The 19,619-nt window shown below is 35.5% G+C and overlaps 1 pseudogene; it reads right to left on the reverse strand.

Moving 5' to 3' along the window:
- Nucleotides 1–13,745: 13,745 nt before the first annotated feature.
- On the reverse strand, nucleotides 13,746–19,384 carry LOC100436885 (protein mago nashi homolog; annotated as a pseudogene).
- Nucleotides 19,385–19,619: the final 235 nt, after the last annotated feature.

Consider the following 19,619-nt stretch of genomic DNA (forward strand, 5'->3'; position numbering starts at 1 on the left):
AAAATCTCCCCAAAGAACAACAACAAATTAGATGATATCAGTGTGACTTCAGCAGAATCTGCACAGGCTGAAAAATCAGTCAGTGCCTTTCACTGAATTATATGATAATCCAGTAACAAGAAATCTGCAAGGACACATGGCTCATGACAATGCCAAAGTTGATGACACTGGCTGTTATTACCAATACCTCCAGTTTGTTAAGCTAGGGACCTCACATGCATCATCTTACACAGCTCCTTACAACAGCTCCAAATAGCCCATATTGTTATAGAGAAGGGAGCTGAACATCAGAGAGGTGCATACAGGCTCAAGAGTAAGATATGAAGCGAGATTTGTCTGACAGCCAAGCCCTCAGCTCATCCTGTCCCTCATCCTCTAGTCCACCCTCCATCCTTCTCCCTGCCCACTTCCCCAGCTCTTGGTGGTTTTATTCTCGATAGACAGCAGAGTGCCAAGAAAGCAAGGGTCTGTAGAAACAATCAGGTATACAGGGCCTTGATCCCAGTTCCGCCAGTTCAATGACTGTGCAATTACCCAACCCCTCCAGATCTCCCTGTTCTCATCCATAAACCACAAACAAGCCCAACTCATAAGAATGTTGTTGAGAAGACTAAGGGAGAGAATGATGTAAACTGCTGAGCATAGCACCTGGTGTACAGTCAGCACTAAGTGAAGGACATCCACTAATTTATAATGATAAACCTCTCTGTCAAAGTTTAAAGTTTTTTTTTTCTTTAGGAATCTGAAGTAGAGGTGTTTATAAAAATATATCACTTTTCTTTAGAAGCCTTATAAAATTGAAGTATGCTTATACATAAAGGTATATTTATTTACATTTTTATAAAACATAACCTCTTAGGATGCTCAACACTTTTTGGACACAGTTATTATAAGTAAAATAGTACTTTGGAATATTTTTCTTTAAATAAATTTCTTTCATTTGGAAAAATGGTAAGTGTGGCATTTTGATTTAGAAAGTAGTTAAGGTTTTATAGCTGATTTAGCTGATTCTTGAGAAATGTTGATAGTCATTTATCTTGTGTTGTCTTCCTCTCACTACCATCTTTGCCTGGGAGGGACTTCCTTGCATATTTAGGATAGTATGGGGTTGTGTTAACTAGCCCTTAAGAGAAGAGCAAGTAATGGGCAAGCACTGTATTCTGGATGCTATCCACTGCTATATTTTCATTAAGTGGATATTGCTATATTTTCATATGTCTTAACAATGCCTAAATTACAAAAATATGAAAAAAAGGCCCGTTGACCTAAAGCAGCTTCTTGATGAGTAAAGGAGCTGAAGCATTACATACAAACAGATATAAACCTATGCACAGGGGAAAAAACTGAGTTCACAGGAGGAAGGAATCACTTCCCTGAAGGGAAAAGGCTTCATGGATGGGTGATTTGTGAACTTGGTTATAGAGCAGGCATGATTTAGATAAAGATAAGGGGAAGACATTTCAGGTGGAGAAGGAAGGAATAAAATGAACAAACGCACGGGAGTGACAGGGCCAGGGCTGTGTGCAGGAAACGATGGGAGTCCTGCTCCATTGAGCACAGGGGTGTTTTTCATCTTGAGTTTATAACAGAATCACCCACAGAGCTTATTAAATGTACGTATTCCCAGGATTCACCCTAACCTTCCAATAGTCTATTTAGTCACTCTGGGGTGAGGCCCAGGAATCAGCATGTTTAACATGGAGCCCAGTTAATTTTGATAGAACCACTGAGAAGTACAAACATTGCTGAGTTGCTGGAAGAAATGGAATGGCTGGAGGGTAGGCAAATGGTTCTAGGCCCAAACAGTGCAGTAGGGTCACACACAGAGCCTGCTTGCTCTTTTTCTCCTTCCCTCCCTTCTTTCCTCTCCCTTCCTTCCTTCTTTCCTTCCTTCCTTCCTTCCTTCTTTCTTCCTTCCTTCTTTCCATCCTTTCTTTCAGTACCTGAGTCCCGGACCAATTAAGTTAGAATCTCTGGAGATGGGGCCTTTGTATCAATACATGTTTTTTAAACTTTTTGTTATGAAAAATTTTAAATATATACAAAAGTAGGCAGAATAATACAGTGAATGCTCACGCACCCATCAGCTAACTTCAATAATTGCACACTCACAGCCAGTCTTGTTTCATTTGTACCGCTACAGCTCCCCCTACCTTCTATATTATTTTGAAGCCAATCTCTGAGATTATAATACTCCATCCATAACATTTCAATATGTATCTCTAAGTACGGACTTTAAAGTGCCACAATACCATTACTACACATTAAAAAACAATAATTTTTAAATGTCGTCAAGTGCCCAGTGTTCTAATTATTTTACTCTTTCATAAATGTGGGTTTGTGTATGCTTGTATCAAAACTCTCATGTACACCATAAATATGAACACCCACAATGTACCCACTAATTTTAAAAAATTAATTTAAAAATTTATACAATACTTTTGATTCAAATTCATCACTACAGGGTTTTATTTTGATATCTCCTTTTTTCCAGGTTTCTCCAGAATCCCAGCTCTCAGTGACTCTAGGAATATTAGAACGAGATTATATAATGAACCATTTGCTTTGTCCTACAATGCACAGATGGAAGTTTTAGATTAACAATATTAATAATATGTTTTCTAATTATCTTACCACTGGAAAGTATTTGTAAAAAATTCTTTTTGTTCTAGTGCATATGTCACTAGAGGAAGACAGCCAATTTGCTCTGTTTTAAAGTTACTTTGAATCATTTCTCTGTTTGATTACACCAACTGATTACATGTTAAAGCTCATCTATTTTATTTTATTTTCATTTTTAGAGATGAATTTATAAACTCAATTTTGTTTTATAATAACATATAGAATATTTACAGGGTTCCAAATTTAAATTTGCAAAACAAATTATTGTCAAAGTAATCAAGCCTGTTCCTCCCATCTGCTTCCTCTCTCTATAGATCACTATTTAAACAATGTATGGTTTATCATTTTGTTGTTTATTTTCAGTAAATACTTATAAAACTCTCCCAGCTTCTTGTAGGAATCTCTCCCTTTTTACAAGAAGTCAGATTAGAGATTCCTTACTGCAGAAAATGATGAGCTGGAATATTTGTCTTATGGGCAATATTTTTACACCATTTATATTTTCTACATCTAGATTAGTGGCTGGTACCTTTCAGATGATCAGTAAATATTGAATGAGTGGATGAATTCTTATTTGAAGTTTGCAATCAGAAGAGTGAGAGGACCAAAATTCTATTTTTTTTTTTTGACAAGTTAATCTGATAGCAGTGGTTAAGGGGGTTAGAAATACTGAAAAGTGGATGATCAGTTTGGAGACTTATTTAGTTAACTGGATGGCAGTAATTTTGAATAAGGAAACAAAAAGCTGAAGTGTGTGTGTGTGTGTGTGTTTTGTGTGCTTTTGCTGTGAAACAAAACACTCCAAAACTTAATGCTTAAAACAATAACCGTTCACTTAGTTCACAATTGTGTGGATTGGCTCATTTCTTTGTCTAGGCTGGCTCCATAGGTGTCTGTGGGGTTCACTCAGGTGTCCTTGGTCAGGTGGCAAGTGCTGGCCTCACATCACCGGCAGTTGGCAGGGTTGTGCCTGGGGGCTGTCTGATGGTTGTCTGTGTAATCTCAGTTCTCTCCCTTGAGGTCTTTTATCTTTCATCTTCCAGCGGATGGCTTGGATTCTTTTCCATTGGTGGTGGTCTCAGGATACCAGGTATCGCAAAAGGCCGGTAAGGTGAAGGTGTTTTTCAGACCTCTGATTGTGTTCTGTTTGCTGACTGGCCCAAGGACCACCACAGTGACAACATTGATGTAAAAGGTAGAGAGAAATCACCACAGTTAAAATGACTTGTCTCCAAAAGACAGGCAGTAACAAATGTTGGCAAGGATATGGAGAAAAGGGAACTCTTGTTTACTGTTGGTGGGAATGTAAATTAGTACAACCACTATATAGAACAGTTTGGTGGTTCATCAAAAGACTAAAAATTGGGATACCTCATGATCCATCAATCCCACCACTGGGTATATGCCCACAAGAAAGGAAATCAGTATATCAAAGAGGTATCTGCATTCCTGTGTTTGTTGCAGCACTGTTTACAATAGCTAAGATTTGGAAGCAACCTAAGTGTCTATCAACAGTTGAATGGATAAAGAAAATGCGGTACCTATATACAATGGAGTACTATTCACCCATAAATGAGAATGAGATCCAGTCATTTGCAACAACATGGATGGAACTGGAAATCATTATGTTAAGTGAAATAAGTCAGGCATAGAAAGAAAAACATTTTATGTTCTCACTTATTTGTGGGATCTAAAAATTAAAACAATTTAACTCATGAACATAGAGAGAAGAAAGATGGTTACCAGAGGTTGGAAAAAGGAGTACGGGGCTGGAGGGTAGGTAGGGATGATTAATGGGTACAAAAAAAAAGTAGTTAGAAGAATGAATAAGACCCACTATTTGATAGCACAATAAGGTGACTATAGTCAATAATAACTTAATTGTACATTTTAAAATAACTTAAAGAGTGTAACTGGATTCTTTGTAACTCAAAGGGTACATTCTTGAGGGGATGGATACCTCATTCTCCATGATGTGCTTATTTCACATTGCATACTTGTATCAAAACATCTCATGTAAATACATATACCTACTACGTACTGACAAAAATTTAAAAAGAATGAAATGTGGAAAGAGAGAGACTAGCTCTTGATGGAGAGGGAAGGAGACGGAAGAATCTGTAGCCACTTTCAATTTCCCATCGTGTGGGATGTGTGTGAAACAGATATGTGAATGAACTCAGTTACTCGTCATGGCTTTTGGTTGCAAGAACCTGATATGATTACTAATTTCTACTTCTGTGTCCTTTCTTGTGTCCTTTCCTGAAATGTTTCTCATCCACGTAGTCCATTTTGAGTTCCATACCCTCCACAAAACATTCTTTTACTAATTTTTCACTTGAACATTTAACTAAACATTTATTTAGTATTTCTGGTTTTTCATTTGGTAATTTTCTTTTTATTATGTGCTATTTTACATGTTCCCCTTGTTTTCTAATTTTTTTGTGTATGCGTTTCCTGAGTTCTCACCCAATTCATCTTATTTTGCTATTGTAACACACAATAAAGTTAGATTAGTACTAAAATCTAAGTACTCTATAATGATTGTTACTTGAATTGGGGATTGACTAAGATAATCCTTCTAAAATTGGATATTGCCAAAACTGTCTTTACTTTGGTTTTTTCATGGGTATGTCTAATTCTGATTTTGCCATGCCTAAGTTAAAAACATCTGGTTGAATTCAGTAGAATCCCCGATTTTAAGCATTTTGACGACCGGATTGAATCTATTAAAAATAATATACTTGTGATTGGTTATGTATAATTGTGTTTTGGTGTGTAATAAAACCAATTAAAAGTAAGACATATACAATACCTTGCTAAGCCATGTATGGCTGAGATGGGCTCTAGCAGTGGTCCGGAGTGGTTTTAAAAAAAGATGTGCACACACACACAAACACACACGCACACACACACACAAGCAGCAGAGACTGTAATGACTAGAGTGTGTGTTATTGGGAGAACCTCCTTTAATTTCTTTTAAGGCTAGGCCATTTTTGGGGGGGTGGATCTCAAGAAGGGATGGTGGTGTTTATGTGAGGTGGAGAATCAAGATGAAGGCTAAGAGAAAAAGAGAAAAGGAGGAGGAAAAGAGAGAGAAGTAGTGCAATGCTTAGGACATCATTATCAACTTACATGTGGCTCTGATTTAGTTTACTGTGGTCTGGGAAAGAGTACTCAATAATTCTCAGAGGAGAAAGGACTAAAGAAGTCCTTTCCTTCTCATCCTTACTGAAAATTTTAGACAAGAGTGAAACAAGGGGAGATGTTGCTGAGAGAAGTGAGTCAGAAATCTTTATAGGTCCTAAGGAGAGGCAGAAGGGGAGGTGAAATACAATTTGTGTGAAACTCTTCCCATAAACCATTAGAGCTCTTTGCACCATGATTGAAGAGATCCGTACACAATTAGGGGTGAAGTAAACTCAAGTGAAACTTGCCTATGAGGTCTGGCTTTCGTAGGTTATTTGTTAAATGCTCAACCATTTGGAGGGTAGGGTGGTGGGTGTATTGTAAATTGTGCACTTTTTCTGGGTAATGAAAGATATATAGAAAGTTCATTTTGTGTGTCTGGAGGCTGTCAACCTAGACTAAAGCGAACCCCAAAAGTCTACATTGATCTCCCGTAGAAGAAAAGGACCATAAAGGAGTTACTATCTATATACATATATAGACAGAAAGAAATTAAATGTAACAAAATCCATAGCAATTCATCATTGAGAGCTGCATTAGAATACAGAGTGTAACGGATGCTATCTTTGTCAATAATTGTTGTAGATTGCTTGTCAACAGACTGGATTGTTTATCATGGATGTTGACAAACTATAGCATAAGATCCTTGAACTTGTTATATATGTTTTAAATATTTATATAAATATACATGTGCACATGTATATTTTGTAGACTAAAGTTTTTATGCAATATAAAATTTCAGAATTTGTGTAATGAGGCTTAAAATATTTTTACTAAATGATAGAACTTATCACAACATTTACATACTCTATCATTTGATCATATTGGTTTTAATGAAAATATTTGTCTTAAATATTTTGAAAGTAAAGCATCTTCATTGAATCAAAACTGACATTTTAATTTGAACTTTCCACTCTGAGTAGAATTTGCAGTCCAAACTTGTCATGAAGAAAACTCAATGAAATGAAAAATAATTTTATGCTGGATAGCTCTAAAAATATCCAGAATAGAATTCTGGTGACAGTATAGTTTAATATTAAGTTGGCTTCTTTTACTGCCATGCAGAGATTAAGTGGAAGCCAACTTTCAGTACAGTGGAAAGGGCCATGGACTTTAAGAGGAATTACATTTATGATAGAGGTGTCTCCCTTATTTGTGAAATGACTTAGTTCAAGTCACGTGGTCTTAAGACAATATTGTATGGAAAATTACAAATAATATGTAAATATAACATTATTGAAGATGTACTTCACACATTTTCTAATAAATGGTATTGTTTATAAGTAGGGTTATATACAAATCAATATACATTCATTTCCATTATGTTTTCTATTGTAAAAGGACTATATGGTAAAGGTAAAGAATGCAGAAAATTAAAACAAGCAAAAAGAAGAAATTGAGAATCACCCAAAATAATTCCAAATAATTATTATCACATGTCTATATAATTTTCATCTAAATTTTTATATGTGCATGTAGTTTTTTAAACTATGCTTTCTTCTTTATCTGCTGTTATTGTGATGTACAATATTCAATACGTTTTGTTGCTTTTCCCTTAAAGTTATATTATGATCATGTTTTTTGGACCATGTTTATACATTATTGAATTGCACAAATTAATATATACTACTTAATGTGAATAAGCCATAATTTACAATTCATTTAATTATTTCCATATTAATTGAACACAAACGAAATGATATTTCCAATCCATAAGAGGTGAATATTCTTTTGTATTAACTCTTGAATATGTTCTTTAGTATTACTGGATGAAAGAATAAACATTTTGAAACTTTTGATATAAATTGGGAACTTGCCTTACAGGCAGACTAGCAGTGTGTAAAGATGCCTGTTTCCCCACATCCTAGTCAATGTATATGTATATATATATATATATATATATATATATGTATATACCAGTTGTCATTCATTCTACTTTTGTTCCACAATATTTTTGTATTAACTCTTTGGGTAGCTTTACATATTGAGGTTATGAATCCTTTGTCGTATATGTTTTCTATGTTTTAATTTGCCCAGCTTTACTGAGGTAGAATTGACTATTAAAATTATATATATTTAAGGAGTACCTTTTATGATTATATATATATATAAATATATATAATATATAGTGAAATAATCACGAAAATCCAATATTTGCCTTTAACTTGTGTTTATAATGCTTTTAAAAATGGTGTATGTGTTTCTAATTCATAGGTAGTAATGCTTTATTTGTCTAACATTGTCTAAGAATGAAGAAGTCTATCTGAATAAAGTCTCTGGATCATTGAGGCTTATAGTTTTTAATGCAAAACCTTAAAAAGAGAAAAACATCTCTTTTTTTTTTTTTTCTTTTGAGACTGAGTCTTGCTCTGTCGCCCAGGCTGGAGTGCAATGGCGCGATCTCTGCTCACTGCAAGCTCCGCCTCTCAGGTTCACGCCATTCTGCTGCCTCAGCTTCCACCACGCCCGGCTAAGATGGGACTACAGGCGCCCGCCACCACGCCCGGCTAAGTTTTTTGTATTTTTAGTAGAGACGGGGTTTCACCGCGTTAGCCAGAATGGTCTCGATCTCCTGACCTCGTGATCTGCCCTCCTTGGCCTCCCAAAGTGCTGGGATTACAGGCGTGAGCCAACGCGCCCGGCCAAAAAGAGAAAACTTTTCAGTGAAAAATTAAATTATTCTAAATTGTATTATCCATCTCTTTGCCACCTTACGCAACGTGTACTAAATACGCTTATGTGCCAGGCACTTCACACATATATTTGGTCTTCAGAACAACCTTGCGGAGTAGTTATTGTTATCTCCCTTATCTGCTGGGGCCACTGAGATTATAGAGTGAATAAACAATTTTCTGAGGCTCACACAGCTTATGAGAGGAAGACCTTGATTGGAGACTAAGCCTAGATCCATTGCTTTTTATACACTCAACACACTCCCATTGTGTGTAAATATTCTGAGTCCCTCAATGTCTGCATAAATGTTTAGGGCTATATTTGCATGATACTGGCTTTTGAGGTTCATTATTACTTCTTTAAAATTTGTTTTTTATGTGTGCCTCCTCAATCACCTGGCTGAGGCAAGGTGACTCTAAATGGCCTGTTCTTAGCTGACAATGGCAATGATAACAAATAAACATTTATAGAAGAGCCACTGTGTGCCAGCCAAAGTGATGGGTGCTCTGAGCTTTCCCCTACCAATGTTTCACTTTGCTAATCTTAGTCTGTTGTAGCATGGAAAACAGATAACCAGGTTTGTTAAGAGCTATGTACAAAAAAATGAATAAAACATTTTTTGAACAGAAGTCTGATAGACTTTTCTATAGTAAAGCTCATGCGTTTGTTTTGTTTCAACCTGCTTCTCTCAGATATATTGGTATTTGTGTCACTATCTGCACTAAACACTTTAGTGACTTTATCTCATTTAGTCCTTAGTACAATACTGCAGATTAGAATTATTATTCATTTTCATTTTACAACTAAGGGCACTTAAGTTTGAAGAAAATAAATAACTTATGCAAGATTCTGTTTCATACAGTTTATGGTTTCTGTTTGGAACTCTTTGTCTGCTGATTTTCAGCTGGGTTGTCGGATAAGTAACTTTAAAATAACCTATGAGTTACTGTATCAAAGCATTCAATGGTAGGGCCTGCCTGGAGAATGTCAAAGATGGGAATATGGTCAAACTTTTTGTTTATGTGTGTCAAGTTATAAAGAAAATCTATGTATTTTAAAATAAAGTTGAATTTAATGCAACAGCATGGTAGCCAGGCTGAGAGTGTGTATTCCTTGCTGAAAGACAAGTGTCCCCTCCTTTGCTAAAGATACTACGAGTGTAGTAAAAAATAAGTTTCCTAATATGATGAGAATGTTTATATAGAACAAAGTGCACAGAACTTACGATAGTAGAATAGTGATAGTGATGCTTCAATTCAATATGAATTTGTTGAATGATATTTATTACACTCAGAACCATATCATGTGATAGAGTTAGGGGAGATGTAAATATAATTGGATAAAAAGCACTAAAATTTTGGATAACTATACATTACAGAATAAAGTTACTATGCATACCTGTAGTACCAGTGGCTGTCACTTCAAATTTATTCTTAGTAAAGGAAATTTCAAATCCAAATTCTTAAATACATAATCTAAGAAGTACTATTTACTCATTTTTAATGGGGTTTGGATAAAGAAAGGCAAGTGGAATGAGAGATAACTTTTTCAGTTTAGGGGGGACTAATATTGTATTGGTTGGAGGTGTTTTGTGGCAACAAACAAATCTGACTCTTGATAACCAGAATTAAACAGAGATACTGAGTAGAGGTCAGAACAGAAAGCAGAGTTTAAAAAGCTGTTCTTTGGAATAAAGGAACTAGGGGAGAATTGAGGGTCCAGGAAGTAGGAATTACCATCACCAGTGTAATAATTCAGCTCCAACTGTTTACTGTCTCTGTTTCATTCTGCCAAAGAAAAATTATATGGATGTGTTAAAATCATTGTGAGATGGTTAGAGAACTTATTTGTGTCTTCCTCAGTCAGGAGCTTAATTCATAAATTATTTTAGTTATTTGTATCATAATCAGTACTTGTGACCAGAAAGTCAAATCAAAGGGCTTAAAATGGAAGATCTAAATTGTAAGAATCATTGATTTATTCTACACATCATCTTGACTGCTCTTGCTGATTTTTCTGTTCTGACTGCCCCCTGGCTGTCCTAGACCATGTGCACCCACCTCTCTGTCACATTGGCTTTGACCACACACCAGTCTAGACCTGTGGTGGGGTCTGGGGTATGCCAAGCTGATTCCTAGCTACGGTTCCTCATGGTTGGTCCCCCTTATTTTTCCAACAATTGTCCAGACTTAGTCAAATATGTTTGGCTTGGGGTTTAATCTGGTACTTCACTGAAGAGAGGATATTATTGGTAATCCTCATTCCTCCTCTCCCTTCAAAGCAAAAAGGCACACATATTACTCACATATTTGTACTGCTCTAATTTTTACACGTGGTCTGATCAGTAAAAACGGGAGGCAATATACCATTGTAGCTAAAAGCATGGAATCTGGAGCCAGTCTGCCAAATTCAAATCTTAGGTCCACCTCATACTGTTTGACCTTGGGCAAGTCACTTACCCCCTTCAAATCTTAATTTTGTTATGTATAAAATATAATAATAGTACAGTCTAACATTTAGGATTGCCATAAATATTAAAATAATTCCTCCATATGAAATTCTTACGTCTGTTCATGACACATATAGTTCCATATATATATTAACTGTCATTATTAGTGAAAAATTCAAACGAATCCTGGTCAGTATCAGAGAATCTTAGGCTCACTCAAAATAGATGGAATCTTATTTCTAATAAGAATTAATCATTTAAAAAACTATAAATGTCTTAATATTTAAAATTTCAAATCAAAATTCTTAAATACAAAATCTAAAAAGTACTATTTATTCATTTTTAATTTTATTCTAATTTGTCAAAGTTATTAATTGTTCTTTATCAAAGTATACTATTAATTTGAAGTATTCAAAAATGTTCTGAACGTTATGGGATTTCTACCTTAAATCATTAGATAGCCACAACCACTCATTGTAAAAAACTAGTGAATATTACATGTATATTTCTTCTATCATAGTATTGTAGAATCCATACATATTTTCAAAGAGTAATTTCATGAAACCAAGGCCAAGGCAGGAAAAATGAGCAACTAATATGGTTATAAGAGGCCTAAATGGGCAACTTATGTGGTGCAAAGAGGCCTAGCATTCTCTTTTCACCAAGCCAGACCACCCAATCCATGTTAGAGTTAGATGGCCCACCTCCATTTTGCTCAAATAAAGAGAAACATATTTTAAACTTTAGCAGTGTACTTACGTATAAAAGGTGCTGTGGGGGTCTACTTTACATGGCATAACTCTTTCCATCTTGACCTGAGGTATGATATGTTGCCACACTTGGACTTAAAACCCTTCGATGGGGCTGTGTCATCTAGAGGATAAAGATTCTCATCTAGAGGATAAATATTCAACCCTTTAGCTCACATACCCAGCCTTCTTGGAGTTACAAAGTGCTTAGAATTCTTAAAAGGGGCCATGCATTTTTTTTTTTTTTTTTTTTTTGTACATGCTGGCCCTTCCACCTAGAATGCCTTTATGCTTCTTGTTTGCCTGGAAAAATCTTACCCATTAGTTCTTAACTCAAATGTCATACATTCAGGGAGTCTTTGCAGATAACCTGTTAAAGCTAAATGCTTCTGATTTGGAAGCACCTCTTCATCGTCTTGAGACATTTATCTCGTTGCTATAGGAATTGGTTTACAGGTCCCCTATCAAACTTCCAACTTCATGAGATAATCATATAATCTATAGTATTTAGTGAAATTCCTGGCAGTATTAACAGTAGCAATAATACAAGCCATCATTTACTAGATATTTATTACATAGTAGGCACTGTGCTGTTTTACCTAAATTATCTAGTTTAGATTATCTCCATTTTGAAAATGAGGAAATTAAGCCAAAGAGGTGCTAAGCCTGCTCATAAGGTTACATCACTAGTGGGGACTGAGACTTGGTTATTTAGCGGTTAACAAACACTCTCCCACCTCTCAGTGGTTTATAATCACTAGGGTTCATTCCTTACCCCTATTCCATGTTTATGGCACCCTGGCTATCATTTTGCTCCGTGATCTCTTCACTAGGGAACCCAAGCTCACAGAATTAATGTTTTATCTAAAATATTTTCAGGTACATGACAGAGATAAGAAGACATCCTGATAAACCATGGTGCACTGGCTCTTAAACATTCTACCCCGAAGTGAAAAATGTCACTTGCTCACACTTCATTAGCGAGATCAAGGCTAATCATGCTATCATAGGGTGGAGTAGTTGGATCTTTCCCCAGAGAGGAGCAGGGAATACCCTGAACAATAGTATAGTCTACCACAGATACTAATTCAGACTTTCCAGACTCTAGGGTCATATTTAACCCCTATGCTATACATTCTCCTACTACATATCTATTTGTGAATAAACACTACCAAATAGATTTCAGCTTTCCAATCTTCTAATAATAGAATGAATAGCAAAAATAATAGAAGAACAGTACATGTAAATAATGAAATGAAAACCACCCAGATGAACGAAATAGTCTATATTACTATTTAAGTAGTACTTAAATGTCATTTTTTCAAGCCCATTTCCTGGTACATTCATTGGCCAATAGAAGTGCAATGAGTTATGTCCACGTTGGTTGGCAGAGTTATCACTATTTACTCTCAAAGTGAGACAAAATTTATTTCATTCAGAATTTGATAACAAAGCTATCAATCCCTCTGTCTGAGGCTGAAGGAGGAACATCCATTTGTTCGCCAGATATAAAACAAAGATTTTTTTTTGCTTTTAATTTACAAGGATCCTAATGAAGAATAAAGGTTGCTCTTTGGAAGGAAGAAAATATACAAATTCCTTAAATAAAATCAATAAAAAGCAAAAAGAATTATATACTAGCCTGTACTGGTATAGCATTCTTCCAGCAGAAGACCTCAGTCATCTGTGCTGTATACTTGGACCACACAGTAATTAGTCTATTGAGAATATTAATGATTGTTGGAGCCTGAATTTTTTGTGAATTCTTATTGCCATGAATTTAGAATATATTCCAATACTTGTTAGTGATATATCAAAGTTAAATAGACAGATTTTATTTATTTGAAATAACATGCATTTTACAGTATCTTCAGAAATGATCTTTGAGGCCCTTAGGATTACAAATAGGTTTTTAAGTTTACTTGTTATTTTTGTCACTATTTATTAGACACAATCATTTATAGTTTATGAAAAATATTACTCTGATGTACACAAAAATTTTCTGATAATGTTGATTAAAAACAGCTATATCCACCTTCTTTGCATCCACGTCAATGTTTAATCTAGATTGGCTTGATCTTGAAGTGTAATTCAGTAACAATGAAGACCAGATACTTCCTGGTCATGAACAAGATAATAAAATATTCTTAAGCTTTCTGGATCCTTGGATTGCTTAACATCAATAAGGGAACCAATTTTAGATGTTGTAAAAGAAACGTGTTCATGTCCAATGACGATTTCAAGCTCCTCCTGGTCAGGAGGAGGCCACAGAGCATCGTGCTATTTGGTAATTTCATTGCCATTAATTATTCTCTTCAGTTCCTCCATCATACTTTTATATATGTAAGCCTCTTTTCTGATCATGACATTATCCTTGTAATTACTGTCGTTGGCACATCTCAATTTCTTGTCTGGTTGGAATTCAATCTCCAGGAACTCATGTTTGAATTTGTCCTTGTGACTCACATAGTAACACAGATAAAAGTTACTCTCATGGCTTGCAAAAGGCACCCAAGATCAAAAAGCAAACTGTACCTCTGTGGTCTGTGCCCTACTCAAATAGGTGTTTTTTGTTGTTGTTTTTTCTTGTTGTTTGTTTGTTTGTTGTTGTTGTTGTTTTGACAGAGTTTCGCTCTGTTGCCCAGGCTGGAGTGCAGTGGCCCGATCTCAGCTCACTGCAACCTCTGCCTCCTGGGTTCAAGCAATTCTCCTGTCTCAGCCTCCCAAGTAGCTGGGATTACAGGCGTGTGCCACCATGCTCAGCTAATTTTTTTTATTTTTATTTTTAGCAGAGACGGGGTTTCACCATGGTGGCCAGACTGGTCTCAAACTCCCAGCATGCTGGGGTTATAGGCATGAGCCACCGCACTCGACCTCAAATAGGTTTTTAGAAGATTCGTTATGATATATTGAAAACACAGATAAATAAAGGATTTTCTTCTTATCACAATAGGATTCTCCATTTTCCTAAAGTGTATTAAATTATACCTCCTTGACAGAGTGGTTACTAAGAAATACAAAATTCTAGTTTAGGAGCCTCTGCCAAAAGGAAGATCAATCTGAAATTACAATGAGAAAAATGTACCCACATTGACAAAAATTGCATTAATTAGCATATCTCAGAACACATATTTATCAAATGAAGTTGGCTTTATCTGAACTGTCTAACAGAGAAGGACAGGTCAGGGGAAAGGAGTTAAGGGGAAACTCTGGTGACTGTAAGTCACCAAATAACCATACACTCTTTCCAAGTGAGTTTTTCTCTTTAAAAAAAAATTGAGTTCTCTGTAAATAAAGCTTTTTGGGGCTTGCAACCTCTTCTGAGGCATCTATTTTGTCTGCCATCTCACTATCAAATCCATGTTCATATAAAATTGCAGAACCATCGTTCTTAATGTCCTCTTTAGCTCACACAAATCACTGCTTGAATCTTTTGTTTAACTCTTCAAAGGTATTAAGTACATGAAAAATTAAATTATATATGTAGACATTTACATGCATATATGGAGAACAGTGTCACTTCACAAAGTACCAAGAATTGGATAATAACTGCCTGAAAGGGAAACATTTTCATCAAAGAGATAGCAATTTATCTTGATTGACAATTTTTAAGTATTATAATACTGGTTACCCTTCACCCTGCTCTGCTGTCTTAGGCTAGTTTAGTTTACTTGCAATGTTACTACTACTTCTGATAATGAATTTTCTAATAACACAACATGCTGCTGAAGTACATTCTTCTGGTGAATGAAGACTTGATGGTTCTTTTCAATGGGGCCTGATACCAAGCTCTGTGCATCTCCATGTGTTCATCTCCAATGACGATAATGGGGGGAAAAAAAGTGGTCTTCTGAAAGTACAAAGCTCTTGCTCTGTTCATGCTCTAAATCCTTCAGGTCAATCAGATCTTTGTACAACTCCTCCTAAGAAGTTGCCTTGGTATCCTTGCAGAGACAAACCTTGATGTAGGATTACTAAGCAAAGGCTTTCTGTTTAGAGTTACTGCTAGTTAAGGCAGCATTTACTGGGCCCACGGTGTGCCCAGAACTCTGTTCTGCCTTTTCAGGGTGAGAGTGGGACCCAGTTGCAACAGATTTAAATACTGTTTATATTGTTTCCTCCCTACTTATGTGTATAGATTTTCAACATTTTTAATAGTTACATAGTATTCCACACACTGATTAGCCATTGATTTACTCCACCTGTTTCTTGTTGTTGGAACATCTTTATACATAAATTTCTGTAAAGTGCTGTTCTTTCTTGGAATCTTTTCCAGATGTGTAGTTGCTGAGTTAAAGTATATGTATAGTTGTAAAGCCTTTGATCTATATTGTCAAATTGCCTTCTAGAAATGTACTAATTTCTAGTTGTACTAGTCACGTATAATCAGGCAATGTACTGCATCTTCTCCCAAAATAGGTGTTATTTTTAACATTCACTAACACTTTATGGAAGAAACTATAATGCATTTGTTAAGATAATAAATTGTTTCTGAGTTCAATGATGTAATAACCTTTGAAATTCTATTGCCATATATTTTTCCAATGCATGCTTATTATTAAAAATCCTGATTTTAAGAATAATGATACCTTTTCTTCATCAAATGGTGAAAATGACTAAAGAAAAATGAAGAGTAAATTCTCTACTGTATAATGGTTAATTGACTTCTATATTAGAAAAGCTTTCATATTGTTGGAACTTTAGCACACTGAAAGAAACTTTTGCTTCATTTGCTTTTAATTTCTGTGAAAGGCTAAGCAACAATTTAGTGAAGACTATATAACAAGATCTTAATTAATTTGAATTATTTATTCAAATGTGTTTAACCTATAATAAGAAAGAGAAAGCCCATATATTTACAGCAGCCTTATAAGAAAATGAATTAAAAAGTCTATGATTTTTTTTTTTTTTTAAATAGTGATGTGCTCTGATTTTTTCAGAATGGAGAAAGATAGTAGGTATAAAAAAGGAAGGCTGGCCGGGCACAGTGGCTCATGCCTGTAATCCCAGCACTTTGGAAGGCCGAGGTGGGTGGATCACGAGGTCAGGAGTTCGAGACTAGCCTGGCCAACATGGTGAAACCCTGTCTCTACTAAAAATACAAAAATTAGCCTGGTGCATTGGTGGGCGCCTGTAATCCCAGCTACTCGGGAGACTGAGGCAGGAGAATTGCTTGAACGCGGGAGGCAGAGGTTGCAGTGAGCTGAGATGGCGCCACTGCACTCCAGCCTGGGTGATAGAGCAAGACTCCATCTTGGGGAAAATAAAAATAAAAATAAAAATAAAAAAGGAACATCAACTTGTGGAAATTCTCCTTTTTGAAAATTTGGTTTTATATTCTCTGAGATTATTGTCTCAACATTTGCACCATAGAATAATTGTATAATTGAGTTTAATAGCTGGTAAATGTGTGGCATATATCATTGAAATAGGAACAGCATTAAAATCAATGACATGATATGGTTTTTATTTAATAATTTAAGTTAAAACAGATGATCAGGTTTTTAATTAATTTTATTAATTTTGTATAATTATTTCAAGAAGTACATTCCTTGAAAACATTATAATGTTTTTGTATTAATTTCTGCCAATTTTAGTGGCCTATCATTTTATTGAAGTAAATGCTATGCCTCCAAGTAATATGAATATGTAAATCATAGCCTTCAAGGATGACCCTCTGCTACGTTAAAGTCAAAGTTTCTTATTAGATGTATAATGGAAAAGAATACATTCTCGGGGGCTTCCTTCTCTTCTGCTGGATGCACAATTACCATGTATATAATTGGAAATCTCATTTCTGACAAATAGGAAGTAAACATCTTGGGCCAAATTGCATGTAAGAGAGACAAAGTGAAAGTTTGGACAGTTATGCAGGCAATACAGATGCCATCTCTACTTTGGTGTGTGACTGCATTGCACAGACAATTCAGTAAGACACGTGTGTTTTAATACTTTCTTTTTACAACACCTTATATGGTTATGTCACCATCCTCTTACTGTCATTATTTCATGTTGTTATAATTTTATGATGCTGGATGACAGGTGCTGTAAAATATACCCTCTTTCTCAATAGTAAGGAGCTGAAGAGAGGCAGCAGTAAGGCACAGGGATGAGATGTTTGAAACACACCTTGCCTATAGAGTCCCTGGTTGCTAAGAAGCAGCACAGCAAACAAACCACACTCAAACTGAAGAAAAATATTGTGTGTGTGTGTTTGTGTGTTTGTGTGTGAGAGAGCGAGAGAAAGAGAGAGAGCGGGAGAGAGAGATATTCTATGCAGACACAATTCATAGCAAAATCTACATTAATCTTAAGAAACCCACCACAATTTTTGTGTGTTAGATTTGTTTCTGGCAGACGCAAACAGTAGGATCAGTTCCCTCAACTAACATTTTTTGACAGAAGGTGCAATTTTATAAATTCAATACTTTTGCCTAATGCTAAAGGTTTAAAGTGAGTTTTACTTTCCAAATGTGAACAGATTTAAAGACCATTTTCCATAAGTGGGATATTATTTAAATATTTAATGTTTTATATATTTTAATATCCATGCCATATAAAATCAAAACTGTTATGTTCTTTCCATTTCATTATACTTTCCATTTTCTATGAGAGGTGCAAAAAAAAAAAAATATCCCACCAATGTCACTGTACCTGGAACCAAAGCACAGTGCTTGCATGGTATATAAGAGCCACCAGAAGTATGTGAGGGAATCCTAGCATCAGGGGCTGAGCACCATCCTAATCTGTCTGACATAAGATTTCACTGGAAAATAAAAAGTCTTCAGGGAAAATTGAAAATCACGGAATTAGATGAGCTGGAAAGTCTATATCAGTTTGATCATGTTAAGTTCAACGTCTTCCTGGATTTAGGAACCTATTCCTTGGCTCAGTGTTCCTGGATTTTGGAGGTGGTTTCAGGAGATTACTGAGAGAAGTCCGTTTTGAAAAGTGGGTTGGTTCAGTCCTTGATTGGTAACATAATTATACATGAGACATGTGCTTTTTATTTTGACATGACCTTTTGTCTACACTACTAACGTCACAGATATTTGCAGTATTGTGTCATCTGGGTGGAATCAACTAGATAATAATAAAAATGTGTGTTTTCTTCAATTAATATATGAGACAGGGGTAACTATAATACGTGTTTGTGCCCTAACCTGCTCTAAGTGTCTGTTGCATAAGGAAGGAAAAGTATGTTGTGTTCTATTAGGCCCATAAATTTCTTTAGAAAAAATTCAGATGTTTTCAGAATATTGATTGTGACTCATACATTTATTTCCTGTAAAAATAATAGTTCCTTTGTTCTCAGAGTCAGTCTTCCAGGGAATGACCATAGTGGAGGATGAATGCTATATTTAAGGTGTGTTTTATCTGTTCCTTCAGGCAACATTCCAAGTTAGGATGGGTTAAATATTAATGCTTTGAAACTTTTTGGAAGAATTGAACTGATAATATAGAAAAAATAGACACCAATTTCTAATCTTTCTTTCTCCAGACCTAAAACTTACCTATGCTAATATCCAAGTTTTCCTCCCTTACTTCTGTCACAATGGAGAAAACCTTTCTCTTCCCACCAAAGATCTGATCCCATTTGTGGCTTTCTTCTCAAGTTCCTTATTCGTTCGATGACAGTATTTTTCTTGCATCGTTTTCTATCACTTCCTTCTGGATTATTACCACTAGCATCATCAATCATGCTGTGCTGCTTTCCATCTTAAAAAAATCAAAATCTTCTTCCTGATCTGAGAAAACTCAAGAGAACTGTCTACACATATCCTCATCTTCTTTCTTCTCATTCATTTCTCACAGTGGTAGCTTCACTACGCCATGTACACTGCTCTTGTCAAGGTCACCAATAACTTGCACGTGTCATATCTAGCCAACTCTTTGTCCTCAATTTAATACTCTTTATTCTTCAAATACTCTGTGGG

This window comes from Pongo abelii, chromosome 4 (genome assembly GCF_028885655.2).
Source record: "Pongo abelii isolate AG06213 chromosome 4, NHGRI_mPonAbe1-v2.0_pri, whole genome shotgun sequence".
Lineage (NCBI taxonomy): Eukaryota > Metazoa > Chordata > Mammalia > Primates > Hominidae > Pongo > Pongo abelii.